Source organism: Amblyomma maculatum, chromosome 2 (assembly GCF_055883805.1).
Source record: "Amblyomma maculatum isolate TAMU_Amacu chromosome 2, ASM5588380v1, whole genome shotgun sequence".
In the NCBI taxonomy this organism is placed as follows: domain Eukaryota; kingdom Metazoa; phylum Arthropoda; class Arachnida; order Ixodida; family Ixodidae; genus Amblyomma; species Amblyomma maculatum.
Genome location: NC_139345.1, coordinates 142,540,954 through 142,562,463, shown reverse-complemented (window position 1 = coordinate 142,562,463; position 21,510 = coordinate 142,540,954). Strand labels below are relative to the sequence as shown.

Genomic DNA, 21,510 nt, shown 5'->3' with positions numbered 1-21,510 from the left:
CGTTCTTTTTTATTTTTTGTTTTGCTTGTTGAATATATTCTCGAGATACTAGCTGAGTATCCGGCGCCTTTGAGAAGCCGAGCTAAGCCTGGACCTTTTTCTATTTTCGAGCAGCGGACTTGGCAACGAACCTATAGCTCTTCATTTCTTTTCCTTCTGATGCGGATCCATAAACCGCAGCCCTACGTATATGCGCTTGTGAATTATTTAGAGTTCTGCGCGCAGACCGCCGTCTGCCGTCGAAAGGTGCAAAAGGAAGAAAAAGATATAAACGATAATCAGTCGACGTGGCGTGGTGGCGACTGCGGCAGTCGAGCTGTGTTCGCGAGCGTCTGGGCAAGTTTCTCCATCCCAGCTTTTCCGAGCACGTGTATATTTTATAAATGCCACTCCGTGTTCTCTGTTATGTGCACAACCAGTGAGACAACAAAAGAGCATGAAATTTCGGGCAGGAAATGAGAGCGAGCAGCTTGGTACACCAACCTAATACTGGTTCTTCCTTTATGCGCGTTAGCTTAACTAAGTGTTAGGTTCACCTTCACGACGTCGTTCGTCACTCTGGGCGAGTGGCTGACCTCGCGCATCGCTGCCACCCGTGGGATTCGATTTTATAAGGCGGAAAACTCTCACGAATAGTAGTACTACGGTACTACTTACTCCGTTCTACCTCCCTCTTTCCTTTTGCCGTCGCAGCATTGAGCCGACTGTGCGCTGTACTCGACCGAGCACGTCGAGTTATGGCTTCTGAATAAGCGCAGAGAGAGAGAGAGAGAAAAATCTTTAGTGGGGCAATTCTTGTTTCGGGCGTGCTTTCTGGAGTCTCCGTCGCATACGTATTTGTAAAATGCTGCAGCGGGAGGTTGACTTGGGCAGAATGGAGGAGGGTAGCTTTCGTCTAACGTGTGCTTTGTGGAAGTCTTTTTTTTCTTGCGCGTGCTGCACCACTGTAGTTGAAGTCGCCGCCTTGAAGCGGAGAGAAAGCGGCTCGCGCGGCCTGGCGTGACCGCCAGGATTTTTGACGCCTCATTACGCGCTGCAACTCGCTGCACGGGCGAAGGACGGATGAGGTGGGAACCTTGGTTGGCAAAAGAAGAAAAAGAAGAGCGGGTCCTCTTTGCCGTCTGCTTCTGCAGGACGAATCCCAGATAGTTGTAGTAGTAGTAGTAGTAGTAGTAGTATACTAGTTCTGCTGGCACCGCATACCCACTCGCTATTCTTCCCTTCTCCTCTCTGCTCCTTTTCCTCTTGCTTTCTTGCCTACTTCCCGTAGTTCGTTCTTTACTTCTGCTTCCCTACGCTTCGGTCACGACCCGTTAGTCCTGTTGCGGCGTCTCCTACTCGTCGCTACTGGCCCATCCTTCCTGTTTGCTTCTACGCCCGACGCGCCCTTTCTCCCCCCTCCCCTTTTTCTTTTTTTGTCTTTGTTTACTGTTTTGTCCGCTCGCTGTGCGTGCAGAGACGAGGGCCCGCGATTTCAAGTGCAGCTGCGGACTCCGGACGCAGTATGTGTGTGCTCGCACACACGCCGCTACTTTTGCGGAGAGGTGTGCCTCACTCCCCCGCCCTGCTGTTCGCGCATGTAATATGTGTTCTTTGCGTGGTCCTTCACCGCGTTGGACGGGTCGATTGCCCGTGTGGAGGAGCGCGTATGGAACGCTTCCGGTTTCGCTCCCTCTGATGACTTCCGGCGGCGGCGCGCTGCAAGCGCCGTCGTCTTCGTCTGCGCGCGCGCTCTTCCTTCCTCTTGCGGGGACTAAGCGGGGACCGTCTTGCGCTGTCTCCACGATTTATGCCCCAGTACGTCTCGGAGGACGCCGAGAGAGCAAGCGCAGTCATAATACGATTCAGTTCCTGCGTTTATCTTCTTTTTTGTTGTTGTTTATGCAGCGTCGCTAAAGGGTTATTCGAAGAAAGAAACGGTTTATCTATTTATTAAAAGAAAGAAAGAACGGTCTCCTGATTAGTTTATACTTGTTCTCCTGTGCCCGATTTGTTTGCTGCTTTATGTGAGCGCAATGCGTACACGTTGCTGCGTGCGCACATAAGTGCTTGTTCGTTTCTTTTACTGGCGTCCTCTCTCGCTACTGTTTTTCCTCTCTGGTCGCTGGAAACGAGGGCGAAAAGCAACCGACAACGGGAGACGGGCCACCTTAGGGCAACAAGCGCCCTCAATCGCTGTGACGCGGAACGACGTTGCGCTTGCATGAAAACGTCTTTTCGCGCGTGTCTTCCCGCGACGTTGTGTTGTCGCGCGCTGTCGAGTGTCAGCGCAGAGGGGACCCTTCGTAAATTGGCCGCGGTTTCCGTGCCTGCTGCTGTTCGGACTGAAAAGCGGGAGGAGGCTAGTTTCGAAACGCGCTGGATCGACGCGGCCTCGCGGCTGGCGCTCTTGGTGGGAAAGAGTTATCGCTGTCGTCCTCTTTGTAGCCGCCGGTGCGTTCGTTTCTCCCCGCCGCGGTTGATCGCGCGCGCGCGCGAATTGTCGCCCATCGGATGAGTTGTTGCGTCACGCTCGTAAGGAGACTTTCCTTTTCAGGCGAAGTGTGCTTCTTCGAACCGCTCACGGAATAAATAAAATACGCGGTGCAGAGCTTCCTCGTTCGTGTTTCATTACCTGGGGATTTTCGAGAACGTTGTCGTGACAAACCACCGAACTGAATGACGGGATACGGACTGAGTTGAGGGCTCAGGGAAAACACACACACACACACACACACACACACACACACACACACACACACACACACACACACACACACACACACACACACACACACACACACACACACACACACACACACACACACACACACACACACACACACACACACACACACACACACACACACACACAGCGGAAGTGAGCACTTCCTTGCTGTTCGTTGAGCTGGGTGCACCACCTGCCTCGATGCTTTGTAGGAACAAGGAGCGCGCGGCGCGCTGATTGCACGGGAGGGGTAGTTCATTGCTCGCAAACTGTCGATCGATCACGCGTTGACCTGCTCCCTAATTTCAGGGCACAAGTACGAAAACCGGCAGCGGCAGTCATCATTATTTTCGGGGGCCAAGTGCTCTCCGACTACTACAGGTCCGTTGCTTCCAGCACGCGCCTATTAGGGAGCTCGCATCCGTTCGGCGGCGCAGTCAAGGCAGTGAGAGCCACCGGCGGCTTCTCCGTGTTGCCTCTTTCAGTGAGGCACTGTAGTCCCAAGCAGCGCATATGGCCGGCGGTTGAATCGCTGCGCATTCAACTAGTGCCGCTGCTATGATCCTTGCGGTCTTCTTCGCACGATTCTCTTCCTGCACTCCGGAAGAAGGCTCTCCTCCTCCTCCTGCTCCGTCTTCTGGGCGTGTCTTGCTACGACGGCTGCTCCGCTTTTCGTCGCTTCCGTTGCCGCTGACTTGCTTGCCACGGGAGAGCAGCGGAAAACATCTGGCCACATATGACGTGTGCGTGCGTGTGACCGGGCGTCTCCCGCATGTTGTTACGACGCGTGGAACACGTGCGTAGCGCGTTGCCGTGCGCGTGCGAGTGCACCCGAGTGAGACGGTGTCTGTTGCGTCTTCTGCGCTGCAAGTTGTGTAATGGACGGCCGGTGGGCGGAAGGTCCGTGCCTTCCCCGGCCAGGTGTGAAATCGGGGCTGCTTGCGGCGGACGGAGCAGCGTACAGGGTCAGTGCAGATCAGGCGCGGGATGAGGCCGTGCCCGGGGCCCCTCTGAGGTCACTGCCTAACAGCCGCGCGGACGCAGGTGATAAAGGCCTATTCCGGGGCGGGAGAGTGTCCGCTGTTTCGAGCGGGCCAGAAAACAGAACTCGTACGTCCCACGCTTCTCCCAAACCGCGGCAGGTGTCCTCCGCTGGAGGGGCGCGTCGTTACAAGCCCCTCCAGGCTTCTTTCGTCCTCTGCCTGCGGCTTATTGCTGCCGCTGCTACTCGACCGAGAATCGTTCACTTGCCTTCCGCGTCTTTTGTTTGAACTGTTCTTTTTCCGGCCTACGGTGGGCGTCCCCGACACCTCTCGTAGCGGTCGCTCGGGCCCTTTCCCGCTCTCCTCGTTTGTCGCGTCCGTCGGGTCAGTCATTGTCCGCACTTTTATGGCGGGAACGTGCTTTCCGCGCGTCTACCACGCACTCCTGACTCCTGTCTTTCTTTTTGTGTGGGGCTGCTGAGACTAGTAGAGTTGGAGCATATCGCCTGTGCACACGAATCGATGATGTTCGCGGACACACCCCCCTCTACTGCACGCGGCCCGGACTTTCTGGCGCGTCGCTTGCCGAAGAGCAACAACGATAATGCAGAAAAAAAAAAAAAAGAAAACAGTGGCTTCATCGGGAAATAGGGCAGCCTGGAGCGCGCGCTTCTGGCCTAACGTGCCCGTTCTCTCGACGCCAGAGGAGGTCGTCAGCGCCATCTTGCAGGCCGTGCGCGTTGCTGTCTGCTCATACATGGGCGTTTGTATCATTCTACGCTTGTTAAGTGTCACTTTTTTCCCCTGCTTCACCTGCGATTGGGATTCTGCTGGTCCTTGCATGGCCGCAAGCTCGGCTACTTATGCAACAGCATTGCCATTAGTAGCAGCGATGACCGTGTTGTGTTCGTGCTTCAGTAATGTCCCATTTGCTGCGGATAGTAACATTGCAGTCCAGTATGGAAATGACAGGAATATCGATGCCCCTCGTTGATGAGGCAACGGCCGCTGTTGCGTGTCAGTTCCTTGGCACCGAAGGAATGACGGTCACTCTGCTGCGCCTGCGTTTGTTATAGGCACACTAATAGTTCATTCTCACTTCTCGGAGACATGAATGTGCTGCTCTTAAGGGAGGCTTTCAGAGTTCCATTCATGGCCTGACAGCTCGCGCGTAAGTGATGGCTGAAAATAATTCGAACACAAGCATTAAATGGGAACGAGACGAGTATACGCTCTGGTGAATTTTGGAGGGGTTCTTTTTAATCGGGGTGACAAAGAAGGGAGGCAAAACATTGCCGAGTGACGCATACTAGGCGCAGCTACGGAATGTAAATAATTGCGTATTTGCACAGACCTAGCATTTCGCGGTAGCAGTTATTTGATGGTCAGAGAATACTGGGGCAACAGTAACTCTCTTGGAAGGCAGCTATTCTAACTACTACCACTGACTGAAACTGCTCACTGCTCGGAAGCACAGAGATAGAGTTGAAGAAAAATAGTGTAGTTCTTTTCTCCCAAGTTAGGAGAGGTATCCTTCTTTTTTACTTGGTATCAACGGCAGAGCGAACACGGTATTTGCTTTCCGCGCCAGCACGCCCTTCCGGCTGGCCGAGTGTGTGCGCCGATGTGTTCATGAATGCCATCTGCTATTGCGCGAGGTGCTCAGATGGCTCGTCGTCATCCGGGCAGCGCGAACAACAACAAAGGGACATGGAGTCGCGCGCAGCAGCCGGACGCGTGTAACGCGATCCCCAATCGAAGAAGAGACGGCTGTCGTGGTCGGCAAAGAGAAGCAGCAGCACTCGTCTGCGTTCCGTCGCACGAGGCATGTGATCCCAGAGTCCTTGCTGCGCCTGCCGCCTGCGTGTCCCTGCTGTCGTCTCCGCGCAGCTCAGCTGCTGTGCGGTGTTGCTGCTATTTCTTTTCCGGTGACGCTATCATGGCCCTGATGAGAAGCGGCGCGCACCAGGCTGCTTTCCTGTGCGGCAGCTCTGCTCTTGCCGGAAAGCAGGAGAGGTGGGACGGTGTTGCCTTCCCCCTCGCGGCCCGGCTGGGATCGTGTTCCCCGCAACGCGGTCGCGGTCTTCTCGCGCTTTCTGCCTGTGTTTCGTGGTGGGCGCGAGAAAGGCGTTAGAGCTTTGGCCTCTTTGTTCGTTTGGCGTAAGGCGGTCCGTGGTCCGTGGGATACAGCACAAGCTGGACCGACTCATCCCGCTGATTGGTGGACTGGAGAAAAGGGGTAACCTATGATCAGGCAGCCGGCTTCAACTTTGCTTCTGCCACACACCGTGGGCGGACCTCGCGTCGGGAAGTTTGCGCTTGAAAGAGAGAGAGAGAGAGAGAGAGAGAGAGAGAGAGAGAGAGAGAGAGAGAGAGATAGGGGGGGGGGGGTCGCCGGTGTGGAAGAGGGAAGGGGGATCGCCGGTGTGGCTAAAAGCTTTCGCTCCGAGCGACTAATAAATTCACCGTCGTCATCAATAATTACAATCTCCGCTCCTTTCATTCGCAGGAAACTGGCAGAACAATGTGCACCGCATTCGCACTCCCCCGTTTGCAGCGTCGGCTATTGCGACACATTGGTGGCATATAGCGAGTCACATGATCAACTAAACCTTTTCAACAACGGCCACCTTAAAGAGCGTGACATAATGCGCGAAACTCCTGCTCGGTGTCGTCCGCGTCTCTCTTAACGTTTTGAGAGAAGCCTTCGAGCGAGCCGTGCGTTGCGCTCCATGCCGGGCGACTTTCGGGGCTTAAGCGAGTGTGTTTGCACTCGGGGCAGGGATGCGGCGCTATCGTCATCACCATTGTAGAGCCTGGTTGAGAAGTAGGGCCCCAGCGGACGCATATCGCGCCCGGCCAGGCGCTGTTGAGTCAGCCGTGCGAGCTGCTTGCCTCTGTCAATGAGCCAGGCGGGCGCCTTCGCTAAATTCAGCCGGTGGAGGATGATGCTGCGGCATGGTTTCGCGTTGCTTGCGTTGAGACCGTGGCGATGGCCGATGCCCGAGTCCGAGATTATCCAGGCTTTGATCGCCACAAGCTGCTTCGTTGGCAGCGTACACTAGCGTTCCAGATGGAACGCGCCTAAACTAACTAATGGCGATCCCGCGAATATTCGTTCGAAGGTTGATTCGCGAAACAGAAAACAGGATGGAAGTGAACGAACAGTTTGAAAGGACAGGGGCCTAATAGTACATTGGAAGGAGACATCTTATACAGCTTCATTGGTCGCCCGGTCGACTGCAGCCAATAAAGGGTGCAAAGCGAACCACGTCGACAGCCGATACTAATGCGCTGTCGAAGTATTTCTATTCCAGATACCTTTCTCACTTTTCTGAAGTCGGCTTCGCCATACCCCTTCGCTGCCGAGACTCCGTCCCATCTGACCTCCCGAACTTAGCCTGCCGTGGTTCTCTACAGACCCTGTTTGAATGATGGCGGTCACTCTCCGTGAATGAAACCGCGCGGCTACGCGCCTTTCGGAGCGCATTAGCGCATTGTGTGCGATGATCTGCAGCTGCTTTGGGGGGAAGCCACCTCCGCGTTTCCTTTTTTTTTTTTTTTTTTTGGAAATAGTGGTTGTCTCCATTGAATGGCGGTGCAAGTGAGGTCATCTCGAGTGGTCGCACTTTGCGCGGCTTCCACGCGGGCACTGCGCACTCAGGGGGGAGGGCGGGAGGATGGTCGCGTTAGCGATCGAAGCATGCCGCAGAGGAGAAATCGTTCGTCTCCGCAGAGGCAATACGCTGTGGCATCCGCCCTGGCGGCTTTTCAATTCTCGCGGACGGCGTTGGCCTGGCGCGCCGCTTGCGTGTGCGGTGGAGTGAGGCAGAGCGGGGGAAAGATGCGAGGAACAATGGGCCACGCTGATTGAAAGGGGTCGGCGCTAAAGGGCCCGCATCACTCTTCCTCGCGGGCGCCGGCACCTGACGTTATCAAGAGCGGGTAGGCGTCCAGGGGTGGATCCCGGGCTTTCTTTCCAACATGTTCTTTTTATTTTTCTGCGACCATCTTTCTTCCCACTCCTGTCAGCGGAAAGATCGCGGCTTCTTTTTCTCTTCAGCGTGGAACGTCTGTGCGCAGATGGCTCGACGCCGTTCTAGCTCCCCGAACACTGCGGCCCTATAACACCGATGGCAATGGCGTCCTTGACATAGGAATGTCGACGAAATTGGTTGCATAAACCTTATGCGTTTCTTTCTTCCTTATATCTGTTCTTTTTGCAGCATTTGTCCAGCACATTAGATCGAGGGTTGCTTCGCTGTGGCGCGGGGTGGTTTCAGCTATCTCCTCTCAACTTTGGATTGGCGACGAACTGGCGACAAATTGGTCGCTACAAGAGACCGGTGGTAGAAGATATGACGTGAATGTTGTCGTCGCTGGCGTTTCCGAAGGAAGGCGATCACGCGTCGATTGGGTTGGATGGGTCTGCACGAAGCTGCAGTGCGTCCAACGCAGTGCGCAAGTTCCGAATGACGGAGCGTGGCACATGCCGCGGGAGCGAAATGAGTCGCGCAGCGTGTGGCCCGGCTCATTTGGGCAAGAGCGACTGGGAGAGAGTGAATGGCAGGGACTCGCCCGCAGCGTTTACCCAAACACCGGCCTTCGAAGCGGAACCGAGAATTGAACACGCGCCGCATCGGTCCGGGACAAACAGCATTTTTCGAGCTTCGCCGTGCAGGCAGGCAGGCAGGCAAATCGAGCCCGCGGTGTTGTAGATGTGTCGAGACCACCTGTTTCGATATACAGCTTTTCTCACTAGTCGGTGCGCACCCTTCTGTTCCAGCAGCGCGCGGCCTGCGCGTACCCGTTGTTATCGGGAACGGCGGAATGCCTTGGAAAAACAGCCGGGAGGAGAAGGAGAGGAGGAGAGGAAATTGGAAGAGTGGTGCAACCCGGGGAGCAGGCATGCGTGACGGAGAAGCTCGCCTCGAGGGGATTTTATGCGTGCTGTAAAACGCGTGCAACACTGGTAATGCTACTACTACTCCATTAGCGCGCGCGGTGCCCCGTTTGATGCCCCCTAGTGTGCCGTACTTCCTCCCCTTACGTTTCTAGCGGCACGCTTCGCCAGTGCGGGGAAACGGGGTGTTCCATGGACGAGGTGCGGAGAAACCCACTTCTCAGGGGAGAAGTTTGCTGCCCGTTGTTAGTGTCATCGTGTGCATTACTCGTAGGCAGCACGCGCGCCCCTTCAGCCGCCTTGCGCGGTTGGTTAATTGTGCAGTTCAGCAAGATGCGTTGAGATACGATGCCAAGCATGTGTAGCTTACCCAACATCGGCGTGGCGGCTGCGACAGGTGGAAGCGTACGTTGTAGGTCCGGTATTCCTGTTTCGGGAAATCTCCATTGGGTGTCAACACTCTGTCCGTGGGGTGTATACTATACTATAAGACTCGGCAGCCTATTCGCGGAAGGCTGAGTAGGGAGCTGACGTAAACCGAATCACGGCCACTTGGGGGACGACGCGCTTCGGCCGTCCCGGGCCGAGATAAGCGGTCTTGGAACGGACCATTAAACGGGCTTTGAGCGTGAGAGTGCTCAAATGAGTGTACATTTTATTTTTGTGCCCGGTATAAATTCTTTCGAGATTTTACGAGCTGTAGTTCTTTTCTGGCTTCCTGCTAGACTGGGTAGTGGAAGCAAATTTTAGCGCACCTTTCCGCCCGCCGTTTTATGAAAGCTCCCTGATGAATTTAACCATATACACTTACAGGGTATTCTGCGCAGCACAGACACACACAAGAAAGAGGATACCACGTGTCCTCAAGTAATTTAACTATACCTTGGAAAAGAGTGGCACAGGTGGTGAATGATTGAAGTATGAACTTCATTCATTCATTCATTTCGATTTTTATTCCTGCTCTCTGCTGTTCCTTTCGCACCCACTAGACGTCTCGAAAACGCCGGAGGAGTTTGAGGGCAGCCATCATTGTGGCTAGTTCCCATGTACACTCTCTGTATAAGAGCTGCGCATCGCAGTCTTCATCGTACGCACCCACGGCATCGTTGTTCATTCTGTGCATGGCCCCCGTGGGGGCGGCAGGTGGTACGAAGAAACTGCCGCAGTCGAGCGCCGCCTGACCGCAGCCGTAGTAGTACACTCACTCCACACGCGTTCTTCGTCGCTCGACCGCTCTCAGCGCCGATGCCATGGGCGGCGGCTAACTTTCGGGACTACGAGGCCGCGAAGAAGGGCAGCGCCTGCCAACACGCCGTCTCCTCTGCCGCGCCTTTTTTATTCGTCTTTCTTTTTGAACCGTCCCTGTCTTTTCTCCTCACCTCTGCCCGCAGCCCGTTCTCACAGCGCCTCGTAGTAGTGCCGGGAGGGCGCGCTTGTTTCCTCTCTTGTCTCGCGGCTCGTTTGTGGACGCGTTCGCCGGCGGCCCATTGAAGCCGCCGTGGCCATTCATTAAGATTCCGATCGGACTCCGGATAAGAGCGGCCGAGGTGCCGGGCCCCGGCGACGGCGCCTCTTTAGCCCGCGCCTGCCTTCATCGCCCACTTCCTCCCGGCGGCGTGCACAACGACGCCACCTTTCTCTTGCTCGTTTTCTGATCGGCGGCGGCGGCGGCAAAGAACGGCGCCCGCCCAGACGTGTCGTCGTTCGGTGTGCTGCCGGCGTTGCCCCGAAACGGATCTGGGCGAGCGGCAGGCCGTGCTTAAGCGAGATATATAGCCTCACCTCGCCCCCCCCCACCCCCCCCCCCCCCCCCACACACACACACACTTTACACAGCGCCCTAGCCTTCCTTTTAGCCAAAGTCAGCGTGAGAGTTCCGCGCTTTCTCGACGCGGTGCAGGCCGAGCTTGTGTGCGTGTGTATGTACTGCGTTCTTTTGCGAGCTGTTCCCACGTGACGCGAGGCGAGTTTATTAAACGGAGGTATTTATTTTACGCGGCGCCGGCAGAATCGAGCGAGCGCTGAGGTTTATTCGGCGATAAATATATGCCTTCTCTGGCACATCGCGCAGTAATTTTCATGTGTGCGTTGATTACACTCATCGTGTCAATTAATTAATCGATGAACCCTTTAGCCGTACGGCAGAGTCACAGTGTATTTTCGCTGTCTTCGCAACGCGGGGAGGACGGGGAAATCTGAACGGCGAGGAGTTTCGGGGGTTTACCGTGTTCACAGACTCGTATTTCTCGGTATGGCCTGAATTCCACGTGTGCCCTTGGCAGTGGTCTGTTTTTATTTTGATTTTAATTTCGTGCACATGGTATTGAGGGAAGTGCGTTTAGCTGAACGTTTTATATATGCAAACAACGGAATTTGCTCTATATCAACTATCGAAGGAAACTAAATTCACGCGATTTAGGAACAATCGCCAGACGCACAAGCTGTGAAGTCCGGCTCGCTCACTCGTTGTACCGTTCACTCACTTTCCCCGTTATCTTGTTCACTTGCTCGGTTGCTTGCTCGGTCAGTGCGTTTGTACAGCCATCAAATTACTGTCGTGCTCGCTTGTTGTGGCGTTAGGCTTAGCTGAGACCAGCCTTGCTGGACCAGTGCGGTTTGTAGAAAGAGAAAAATAGTTTTGTTTGAGGTCGAACTAGATGCAAAGGGGCGAATATTTCTCGTCCACGCATATGCCATGCACAAAATGATCCAGCGTAGCAGCACTCGATAAAACATCCGCCGTTCTTCTTTGCTTGTTCTTTCCCGGAAGCCGGCCGGGGCCCGTTCGTAGAGTGTCTCTTTCTCCCGCCTGAGAGCCGATTGGTACGCCCCAGAATTTGCCCGTGGGTTGCGGGGTGACTCTAGGCGCCAGGGCACGAACCGGACGCGCGAAGAAGTGGAATGGAAGTGGGGGGGAGTCAGACAGCGGCAGCCGTCGCTAGCTCCGCTTGCATACATACGGTGTGGGGAGATCGAAGGCGTTATAGTGTGCGGTCTAATTAGTGCGCCATCGACTGCTGCTGCCGTTGAACTCTCTCTCCCCTTTCACATCTTCACCTCGCTCTGCTGCGGTGAAGCCGAGAGGGGGAGGAGGGCCGCTGCACGCACGGGAACGAGTGCATGCGGCAATCGTCGACGTGGAAATGATGGTCGCCGCCGCGCCCTCCACGCGCGGCCACTAATTTTCGGAGCTGTCAGAAGCAGCCTCGTTATAATTGTGCCTGCACAGTGCATGAGCGTGCGTGTATGTACTATATACGAATATAATATACACTAAGGGTGTGGTATAGAGTACTACTTCAGCTATAGGGCTCGTTTGTCTGCGGCGCCGGATAAAGCAATAGAATAAAAAGTATCTTCTCCCCTGTTGCTTTTTCTTTTCTTTAGGTTTTTCTTTCGGTGCTTCACGCTTATGAAGAGTGAAACAGAACGACAGTTCGATCGACTTCCCTTTTGTGCCATATTCGCACGAGGCGAGTTATTGTAGACTCGTCGCAATTTTTGTTGAATGGATGGAGTGGGTGGAGAATGGAATGGGAGTGGGAGGGAGTCAGACAGCGGCATCTGTCGCTCTTCTTGCATACATACGGTGAGGGGAGATTAATTCTGAAATCCCCATCAGCGCGCACCAGCTTGCTCCGAGGCTGTCAATGCTTGGTGCTGCCGCTCGCGAGATTCGCTTTCAGCTCTCGTTGTACGTAATCCGTCCGAGACCAAATTGACGGCGGGAATTCGGCGTCGGTGCAGTCGAGTCCACTCAGCCGAGTTTATTAACCGCGCTGGTTGTGAAATCTCGAATCAAAAATCAGGCTTAACTTTGTGACCGCGGTTTTTGGATGGTATATGACGCCCGCCAACTACCACTAGGGCAGTCGGCTGTTCGTTTATATTTTACTTTTTTTTTTTCCCTGCCATAATATTGTCTAGAGCGGCTGTGGGAAGTTCTGAAAGTCTCAGGTGGCCTCACTGTCGGCTGACCTCTGAATTTGGCATCGCGTGGAGTTCAGCACTTTGATATATATGGCGCTCGAGATGAGTTTCCCAAACGGCATACAAGTTCGGTGAACTCCACTCCGGTTATCGGTGTATTTTCGCCCTTCTCGCGCTAGCCCTCAGGAGCCTCGTTAATATTTTGAGTGAGAGGGTGGGAGGAAGAAGGAGTAGCAAGGAAGGGGAGATCAGCCGTCATCTTCGAATAAATCTCCACATACTGCAGTGGCGTATGTCTCCTTAGCACTCGCGCAGGCGCTTTGGTCATCGCGCGCGCACTTCTCTCCGGCATCGAAAATGCAGCTTCTTTGACCGCCGGTTCCTTACGTATAGTCGCCGGATGGCGCTCTCCTTTCCGGCGCCGTTAGTGTGTCCATTTCGTGCATGGTTGCATAAATGCATACCTAAGTGGAGGTATAGCAGTTCTCGTTGCTGCGCAAGCACATGTGCCGCAGTGCGCAGTCCGTGCTCGGTGTGGGGCATATTTCGCCGCGTACATTTCTTAGCGTCATCTTTCCACCGACTGTGTTGGCCGCTCTCTCTTTTCTCCCTCTTCGAGGTCACACACTCGCACAAAGGGCATCGAGCAGTGGACGGCGGGAACACTGCCAGGCATCGATTGGCGCCGCCGCCACATTACACGCCTGCGCTGCGGATTCATGTATGCATGCAGTGCGGGTAACGGAGGTGATCGCCAAGAGTGGCCCCCCGGAGCTGAGAAAATCGTCTTGAGCTGGATCGACGATGCTCCCATCGCATCCCTATGGATTCGTTGCACTACGCGTGTTCTGTTTCGTTACACCGTTCGATTTTGTTTAGGAAGGTCCCTCACTATTCTGCATTCTCTGTTCGACGCCTTCCGACAGCACCGCGGTGCGTTGCCAATTTCGCTGCTGGTTTGTTTGAAGAGCGATGTCCTGTTTTCAGTGTTTCTGTTGTCCCTGTTTTCCTGCGCCAGGCCTCCATCCAGCAAATTCATGCGCCAACTAGCCTGCAAGAATGTCCTGGCAAGTTCAAACTGCTCTAGTAATAGCGAAGCGATCACTTCCCAACTATGATTCGGGTAAAACAGAAAAAAAAAAAAGACGTTTGGAAGAATGCATTGTGACCACTTCGAAGTTCGTACTCAGCCCCGCGACTCCAAACACACACGCGTCGTGCGCTGCCGCGCCAACGTCGCGCGTGTCAGCCGAAACCGGCCTGCGCATGCGCGCGGTACCTGACGCGTGCATCGCGAGTGCTGACGCTCCGATATCTGTCCCTGCCAGATATTTGGCGCGTCAGCGCGCGCTCTACGCGCGTCGGAAACTAGCGAGGGGACCGTGCGGCTGTCCTCCACTCCTTTTTTCACCACTCAGCTCCCCCTGCTTCTTTTCTTCACAGACTCGGGGCCTTCCAGCTCTCCCCTGTTCTTTTCTTCACGGTCTTCAAATTTTATTTAGACCGCGCGAGTGGATGAGCGAGCCAGGACCGCGGACATGCACGTGCATTCCCCTTTTGCGACGCTTGCCAGGACTCCGGAGTTGGCGTCGTGGCGCGTGCTTTGGAGTCTCCGCTTTACAGTAGCCATGTGGAGAGAGCGTTGGGAACTCCATCTTATTAATTGGCTACGCGTATCTTTTGTTCTCCCCTCGTTGTTTTCGCGTCGTATTTATCTTCCCGAATTCTTTTCCTCCGCTCCCCGTTGTCTTTCGTGCCAGAAGAGCTCCTTTGCACTGTGTGTATATAATACGTATTCGAGTGACCGCTTATGCTCTCTCAAACGGCCCGAAGCCATAGTGCCGATTTGCTGGTGCGGGAAGAGCACTTTCCCATTTCCCCAGATCGCGCGTCTCGAGACGGGCTGCAGCGGCAGCGCGCAGAATCCAGCAGGCACGCCGCTGGTTGCGCCTAATACAGATCGAAGCCATTAGGGGGAGAAGGGAGCGGCTGCCGACCGTGTGCGTGTCTGCCGGCGGCTTCCCTATCTCGGTCGGCATACGGGAGAGCCGGGGATAGCGCCGGTCATTTCCCCCCTCTTTCCGCGCCTAGCAAACTGGCCCCATTCTTCCCCCGCCCGCGATTCCTCCTCCCTTTTGTGCCTTTTATTTCGCCTCGAGATCTGCAACGTCGTAAAAGCGCAGCAAGGAGCTACTGCTGTGTTGCCTTTGAAGTTATTTTATTTTAAAGCGTGGTATATATATTACATTGCACAACACGCGCTCCCCCTCCGGTACCGTCAGGAATCTGGCCACCTCTACCCGGAGGCTGTGAAGAAGGCAGCTGCTTCCCTTTGGATGCCCTGTCGCGTTTCATTCTTCTTGTTTTCTCGGCAGGTTTGTTTATCTTCTCGTTGCCGTTTCCTCAGCTCTCGAGCAGCGCATTTCCTATCTCTGGTTCTGTGTGAGCCCTGAGTGCTCGCTTACTTCGTGGCGCACATTTGCCTTCAGTTCAGATTTTCGTTTCCCGCCGCGTAAATTTCTCCTAGCACACAGATTGCAAATAGCGATGCCTTGTTTTCTCCCCCCTTTTGCGCAGTATTTGGCGGACGTGCTATGCGTCCCTTTTCACGTAATTGGCTTCACTCCTCATGTAACAAGCGCTGCTGAGAAAGTATACAGCTAATTAGTAATCAGCCTGAGTGGAAGATAGTGCTCATGATCCTCGAAATGCGCGTTCAGCTAATGTTCTTTCGTGTTGATTCTGACACGCTTCAAACAGCCGTTGCCTCCTTCGTCGCTTTTCTTGGCAGTTTATCACGCGAACACGTCATGCTATCATCATCTCTAGCATGTATACTGTCGCTCCATGTTTAACAACGCGTCACGTAGTTATTGCTTTGGTTATATTTATCGCAAACTGACGTTTCTTTCCTGAACGTAGGGAAATAATAAAAATTTAGGACTTGAGGAGGGAGTTGTTGGCGAGACATCTCCTCCTTGCCATCACTCCCTCCGCACCTTAGCGGAAAATACAGGTAGAGAGACAAAGGAAGGGGCCACGCTTCTTTTATGTTTTCTTCTCCCTGAGAAACATTTCCTGCCTTAAGAATATTTTTCTCCCGCGATCTTCGCATTTCTTTCGTTTCTACTCGCACTCCATCATCGGGCTGTGGTTGTCTCGGTTTACTTTTCTTTTTTTTTTTTTTTTTTTAATATTTCGTCGAATCCTTCGTGGCGCTGTTTGCCCACGCACAGTGGGTGGAGCACTTTATCCCGCTTCTCAGCATCGCTCCTTAGCTGATATCTCGATGTTTTCTTCTTTTATCCCTTTTCGCGAGTCAAGCGGCGGCGATCGTCTCCGCGTGGATGAGCTTTGCGCTTTATCTGGCGGGATATACGCTGTTCGCAGTGTGTACCCGCTGCTGCCGCACGCTTTTCGCGCGCGGCCGCTGCTGTTTCATCTTGCCCCGCTTCTCATTGATCGCCAGTTCTGCGAGACGGCGACGGTACCTGGCACTGCTGCATCGACCATGCCTCCCGAAGCGCCGATGAGTGCCAGCCGCCGCCGCCAAAGCTTTTCCTTCTTTCGGATTTTTATTTTTCTATGTACGCTTTTATTTTATTTTATTATTATTTTTTTTTTTTGCGTTCGGGGGTATTTTGATTGTGTACACAAGTAGTGCATACGAAAGTCGTTCGTGCCGTCGCTTCCACTGCCAAACTTGGTACCCACTTTGTATGTTCTTTCATAAGTGTAGCCGGGGCTTTTTATTTTTTTTTTTCCCCTGTCCACGCAGCTTTCCGTTTTGAAATTCCGCTCTCTTTCGTCTCCTGTACTCTCCCACTCCGAGTCCATATGCATTTCGTTTCGTCCATTTTATCGCTTCCCTCGCCATTGTTCTATAGCAGCGATTTTTCCAGTCCGTTCTCTTCTAGGTGTTGCAATCCGTGCTTCGAATGTTTCAACCGGCACTCTATACAATATACCGCTGCAGCACATCTTCGACGGAGTTTTAACGTTCTGCTTCATGTATATATAGACCTGCAAGAATTGACGGCGATGACGCTTTTTTTTGTCTTTCTTTCTTTTTCCGGTCCTCTATCGCCGGTCACTCGCGAAGCGAGCTGGGCAGACACGCATAGCTTTTTTTTCTTTTCTTTTGTTTTGTCTCATTGCTGTACATATATATGTTCTTCGTTCTTTCCTTATTCCTCGCGTACAATGTGCGAACGACGGGGAGCGCGCTTTTACGATCGGCCCGTTATGTTTTCCCTGCCTGATTGGGCTGCGCCTCTCGGTGTAGTCGAGGGTTGAGGAGGAAATGACTTTCGCGCCTGAGTGCATAATTCGTGGAGGACACAGCAGATGTGTGTGCGTGCGCCCTCTTCGGATGTCGGTGTGCGGTCCTCGTGCTTGCGTTTCTGCGAGAGTTTGTATCGAGCGCGGCCTTTTGCGAGCTCGGTGTCACCGCGATTCCTGACTTAGTTTAAAAAACCCTTTTTTTCTCTTTTTCTCGGCCTGTGCTGATTCTCGCCCGGATATGCGCGTGCGCAGTGTGCACAGGGTGCAAAATTTTTCTCGCCTCTTTTGTGAGACGCTGTGGACGAAGGAGGAGCTTCTCTTTGCCCGCACGAAACGAAATCGAATTTTGATGCCTCGCTTCCTCTTGCCCTTATCGCCGCCCTATATTTTCTTTTTCTCTGCCCTTCCCACTCAAATGCAATCACGAGAAACGACTTTAGCCCACGTCTGTCTTGTTTGTGTTGTAGCATGAATTTTGCTATTTCGCTCGGGGGGCCGCTTGACGCTTCAGTCTTCTTTTTTTTGTGTGTGTGTGTTTGACCGCCTCCATGTTGGTGGTTTATCTAACCCATCACTCCCATTATGCATGGTCTTTATTTTGCTACTGGTGGTTGACTCCAATTGGAGGGTTATATTGTTTAGTGTTAAGCATCGAAAGAAGACTACATGCAATGCGGGGGACAATAAGCCAGAGGTCAGTACCCTCGTCCGTTTTTATTTCGTTTGGCCTGGACACAGAGGAGGAGAAGGAGGATGGGGGGTGCATCGTTTCTGCTCGGGAGTTTCCTTTACTTAGGCGAGCAGCTGCTCTTCTACAGACATTGCTGCTTGTTCTCAAGTGCTCTTTCCATATTGCGGTCAATGTTATGCTCCCTGTTTATTAGTACCTACCTATTTGAGTTCCTCTAGAACCGAAAGTAAAAAAAAAAAAAAAAACAAGAAAGAAAAGTATGATGAGCAAGATCGAAACACAGATATTCTGTTATACGAGTCTCACCACTTGCATTGTTTGTGGTCGTCACTGAGTGTATAAATACACTCCGACGCAGTTTTCTCGTGTCTCTAACACGCACGATTAATGCCGCCTTTTTACCTGTACTATGCGCAAAAGCGATAATTTCTTCGACGCACGGCCCTAGCTGCTACTTTACCTATCTTTGGCATATTTCAGCGCTCGCTGTTCAACACTCAGGCGCGTATTTAGCGACGTCGGCCATTTCTCTACGTGCACGGCGGACGCTCAGGTACAGGCCCGTAATTATCGGTTACTTTCTGGCTTATGCATCGGGCGCCTCAAGCCTCGCGATTCTCCCACGGACTCCTTTGCACCCGGCGCAGTGCGTACTCCGGCGGCATACATGGTCTCGCGCATTTTTCCGGCGTTTTGACATCCCAAATTCCGCTCACATTTTTTTTTTTCGCAGTGGCCGGCTGGTCATCACAGCTTTATTCTTTTTTTTTTTTTTTTGTTCCTGTCTTCTTTGCTTTTTATTTGCCTAATTCGCCAAGGCCGCATTCCATCCCGGGCGGTGCTCGCTGGGCTGGATCCGGTTGACCTGCTGGAGGGCTGCCGTGCGTTTCTTTTCCTTTTTTTTCCCCCTTCTCCCCTACAGTGCAGTGTTGCGTTGTTGCTGCGGCACCGAAGGCTTCCTCGCCTGTACCCCTTCGCACCCTTTGTCTCGAACCGGCCGACTCGAAGCTGTCCGACGGAGTTAATTGCCTTCACACGTGGCCTCCGCGAGACGAGAGCCGCTGAGCGGTCGATTAGCCCCCCCCCCCCCCCCCCCCCCGCCCCTCGCTTATGCTGTTGCTGCTTCTGACTCCGTAGGGAGGAGGAAGGAGAAAGCTTGGTGGGTGAATAATAATGCGGCTAGGTGTTTGCTGTTGTCGTTGCGTTCTAGGCGCGTGCTTTTGGGCGATGTTCAGACCTCCGCCGCCTCGCGCGAGCCAGATATCGAGGCTAGGATCCGCTGAACTGCGGCCACGTATAACTTGCCTTCGTTTCCCAGAGTTGTTTGTGTGCGTGTTTTATAGCTGCGACGAGGCTGTTCTGGTCCGTTGCCGAGTTTGTGCGTGTTTGTCGCGAGCAGTATTTACTTCATGTAGCACTGGCTCTCTTTTTATGAAAGCCCTTAGCGAGGGCTTTGTAACGAGGTTATTTGGATTTAATTATGCATGCGCCGTCGCTCCGCGCACTGTGGCTCATTATGCATGCCAAAACGGCACTAGTCTGTGTGGCTCGGCTCGTGCAAACATCCCTTTGTGGGTGCAAACATCCCCCCCCCCCCCCTCCTTCACTTTGCTGTGCTTTTCTGGCTGCCGGAGCTTTCGTTTTCAAATGTTAGCAGTCCTGATAAGAGCTTTTGTTGCGGTTATACGCGGCATCGTGTGAACACTTTGCCTCATGGATGTTTTGTGTCTGGTTTACTTATACCCCATTAACTGAAACTTATAAGCCATCCTCATCCCACCAGCACGCAAAATGTTTCACGTAAGGGGGAAGGGGGCGCACAAAAAGCACTCAAACCGTAATAGTTCTTAACAGGCGGGATACGCTTAGAACGTAGTGCTTAATCCGGTGCTATACAGCGTGGTATTCCTGGGCCACCAAATTTGTAATCTCTGCCATCGCATGCGTGATACCGGTTATGTGAGCGCCAGGCCTAAACGACAAGCACCGGAGATATTTGCTTGTGCACTTCAGTATACGCGCACATGTCAGTGCGCATATGCAAAAGAAAACTATGTCGGGCAGACGGAAAGCTTCTTTCGCATATACTTGGGGCTGCCGGCTGCACAAGGTATTGAACCGGGCTACCGCGCGGCAACGGATTCACGGGGATTAACGATAGTGTCTACGGCTCGGCGCTGCAGGGATTAACGAGCGATGCTCCAGGCGCTCCTGAAGGATTAGCCAGAGCTCCAGCTTTGCCGTTTTCTCTCTCTTTTTTTTCTTCTTTCTGTTTAGCTCTTCTTTAGAGCTGCAGGTTAGGTTGAGCGAAGAGAGCGTTGCCTTTAAGCGGCGCGTTTAATTGGCTCGCTTATTGGGTGACTGCGGCAGAATCGGCCCTGATCGGCAAAGCTGGCCAGCGACGAGATATAAAGGCCGTTCATTGCACCATACGGAGTGCGCTGCGCTAATTAACTATAGACGCATTTTGCTCTGTCATGTTGAACTTCACGAAAAGGTCCAGGATGACATGTGCCAGTTGTTCGACACTCGTAGGCGATTGATCTTTTGTTCTTTTATTTTACAACAAGCTGGAACATTCACTTTCAAGGTATATATAATGAAAGTTAAGACTGTGCTAAGTTAAGTGGCGTCCTATAATGGCGCCTCCTGGGGCTTTTCCTTTGGCAGTTCCAGACATATTCTATCGAAGCTCGATTCGTGAATCCGTGAGGTGCGATGAAGTACTTAAGCAGTAGGCGCTTATTTTAGGATAATATGTTTCTCTTTTGGCAGGTCGCGTTGTTTAAAAGCTGGGCCACTTAAATTCGATTTCAATTTGCTTGCTTTTATGACTCGCTGATGATTGTCTCAAGGCGTTTGCTGCATTTACGACTTGCTTTGTTTTCGGCTGACGTTATGTCTGGTTAATATTTTTTTTCTTTTTTTTTTTTTTCTTTGTTTTACATTCCTTGCATTTCTGCACACTTCGCTTTGACTGGAGCATCTGGTCGCATGAGCTGATGACGCGCGCTCGCTTTTCCTGTCTTCGCACTCACCGGGCCGTCCGCCCCTCGTACACCTCTGGTCGTTGCAGGCGCCGGAGGCTTCACTCAGCGGCCACGCAGAGGTACACTGCGTCATTTGTGCCATGCTGTTAATCCACTAAATCAATAAGAACGCGACATCAGGCATGATCAGACACAAATCGAGATTATAGATATTCATTGGCAGATAGGGGTAGTGTGAGTGTGCTGAACAGCATAGCATGTGAAGCCGCGATTTTGGGTGAAGGGAAGGCGGGAGCGGGAGGCGGTTGCGCACGAGATTAGGAAGCGTGCGGGGTTGAAAGAGGGCGGGGTTACCTCGATGACGATAATGACGCGCATTGTTTTTTTTATCGTAATATCTCGTTCACTGCTGGCTGTCGCGAATTGAGAACGAGCACCCCTCACCGTCACTGACACTACTGCTGCTGTGATCGACCACCACCTCACCCTGTAACGAATGTTGCGCCTGTAGGGATCTTGCAGAGGCCACGGAATATCGAGCACTTCGGCCTCGTTAAATAAGGAAAGTCAGTGCTGCTGCAAGGTCGCACCCTCTACTCTCAACTCGAGCGCTGTGGCCGAAGAAGAATGGTACGCTTAATTGAAAGCGCAAACAACCTACAGCGCCTGCCTCTCGAGCTGCACCGAAGATGCCTGGCTCCGTGACGCGGTGTCCCGATCGATCTTTCCTGTCACCGGGAGCTCTTCGTTTCGTTAACGTTTGCCGCCTCTCATTCGTGCACTGGGCACTGGTTTTCGCCGGTTGTAACTGCTTTTGGGCTGCACTCGCTGGGCCTCGGACCGTAGGCGTCGATTGACCAAGAGGACGGGGAAGTGCAAGTCGTGGCCCCGGTATATCGCCTCGCAGACTATGGAGCGCGGCTGGTGGCGAGAAAATAAGTCAATAAATAAAAGCGGCAGGAGCAGCGGCGGGCACGGAATGAACGGTAGGCGGCGTCGGCACCCCGTGCGATTAGACCATA

At 53.2% G+C, this 21,510-nt stretch overlaps 1 protein-coding gene across 1 annotated transcript in view; it reads left to right on the top strand.

Moving 5' to 3' along the window:
* The window catches only part of LOC146200090 (glypican-6-like), a 148,001-nt gene that overhangs the window by 21,168 nt on the left and 105,323 nt on the right, over positions 1–21,510 (top strand). The gene's annotated exons all lie outside the window — the stretch shown is intronic.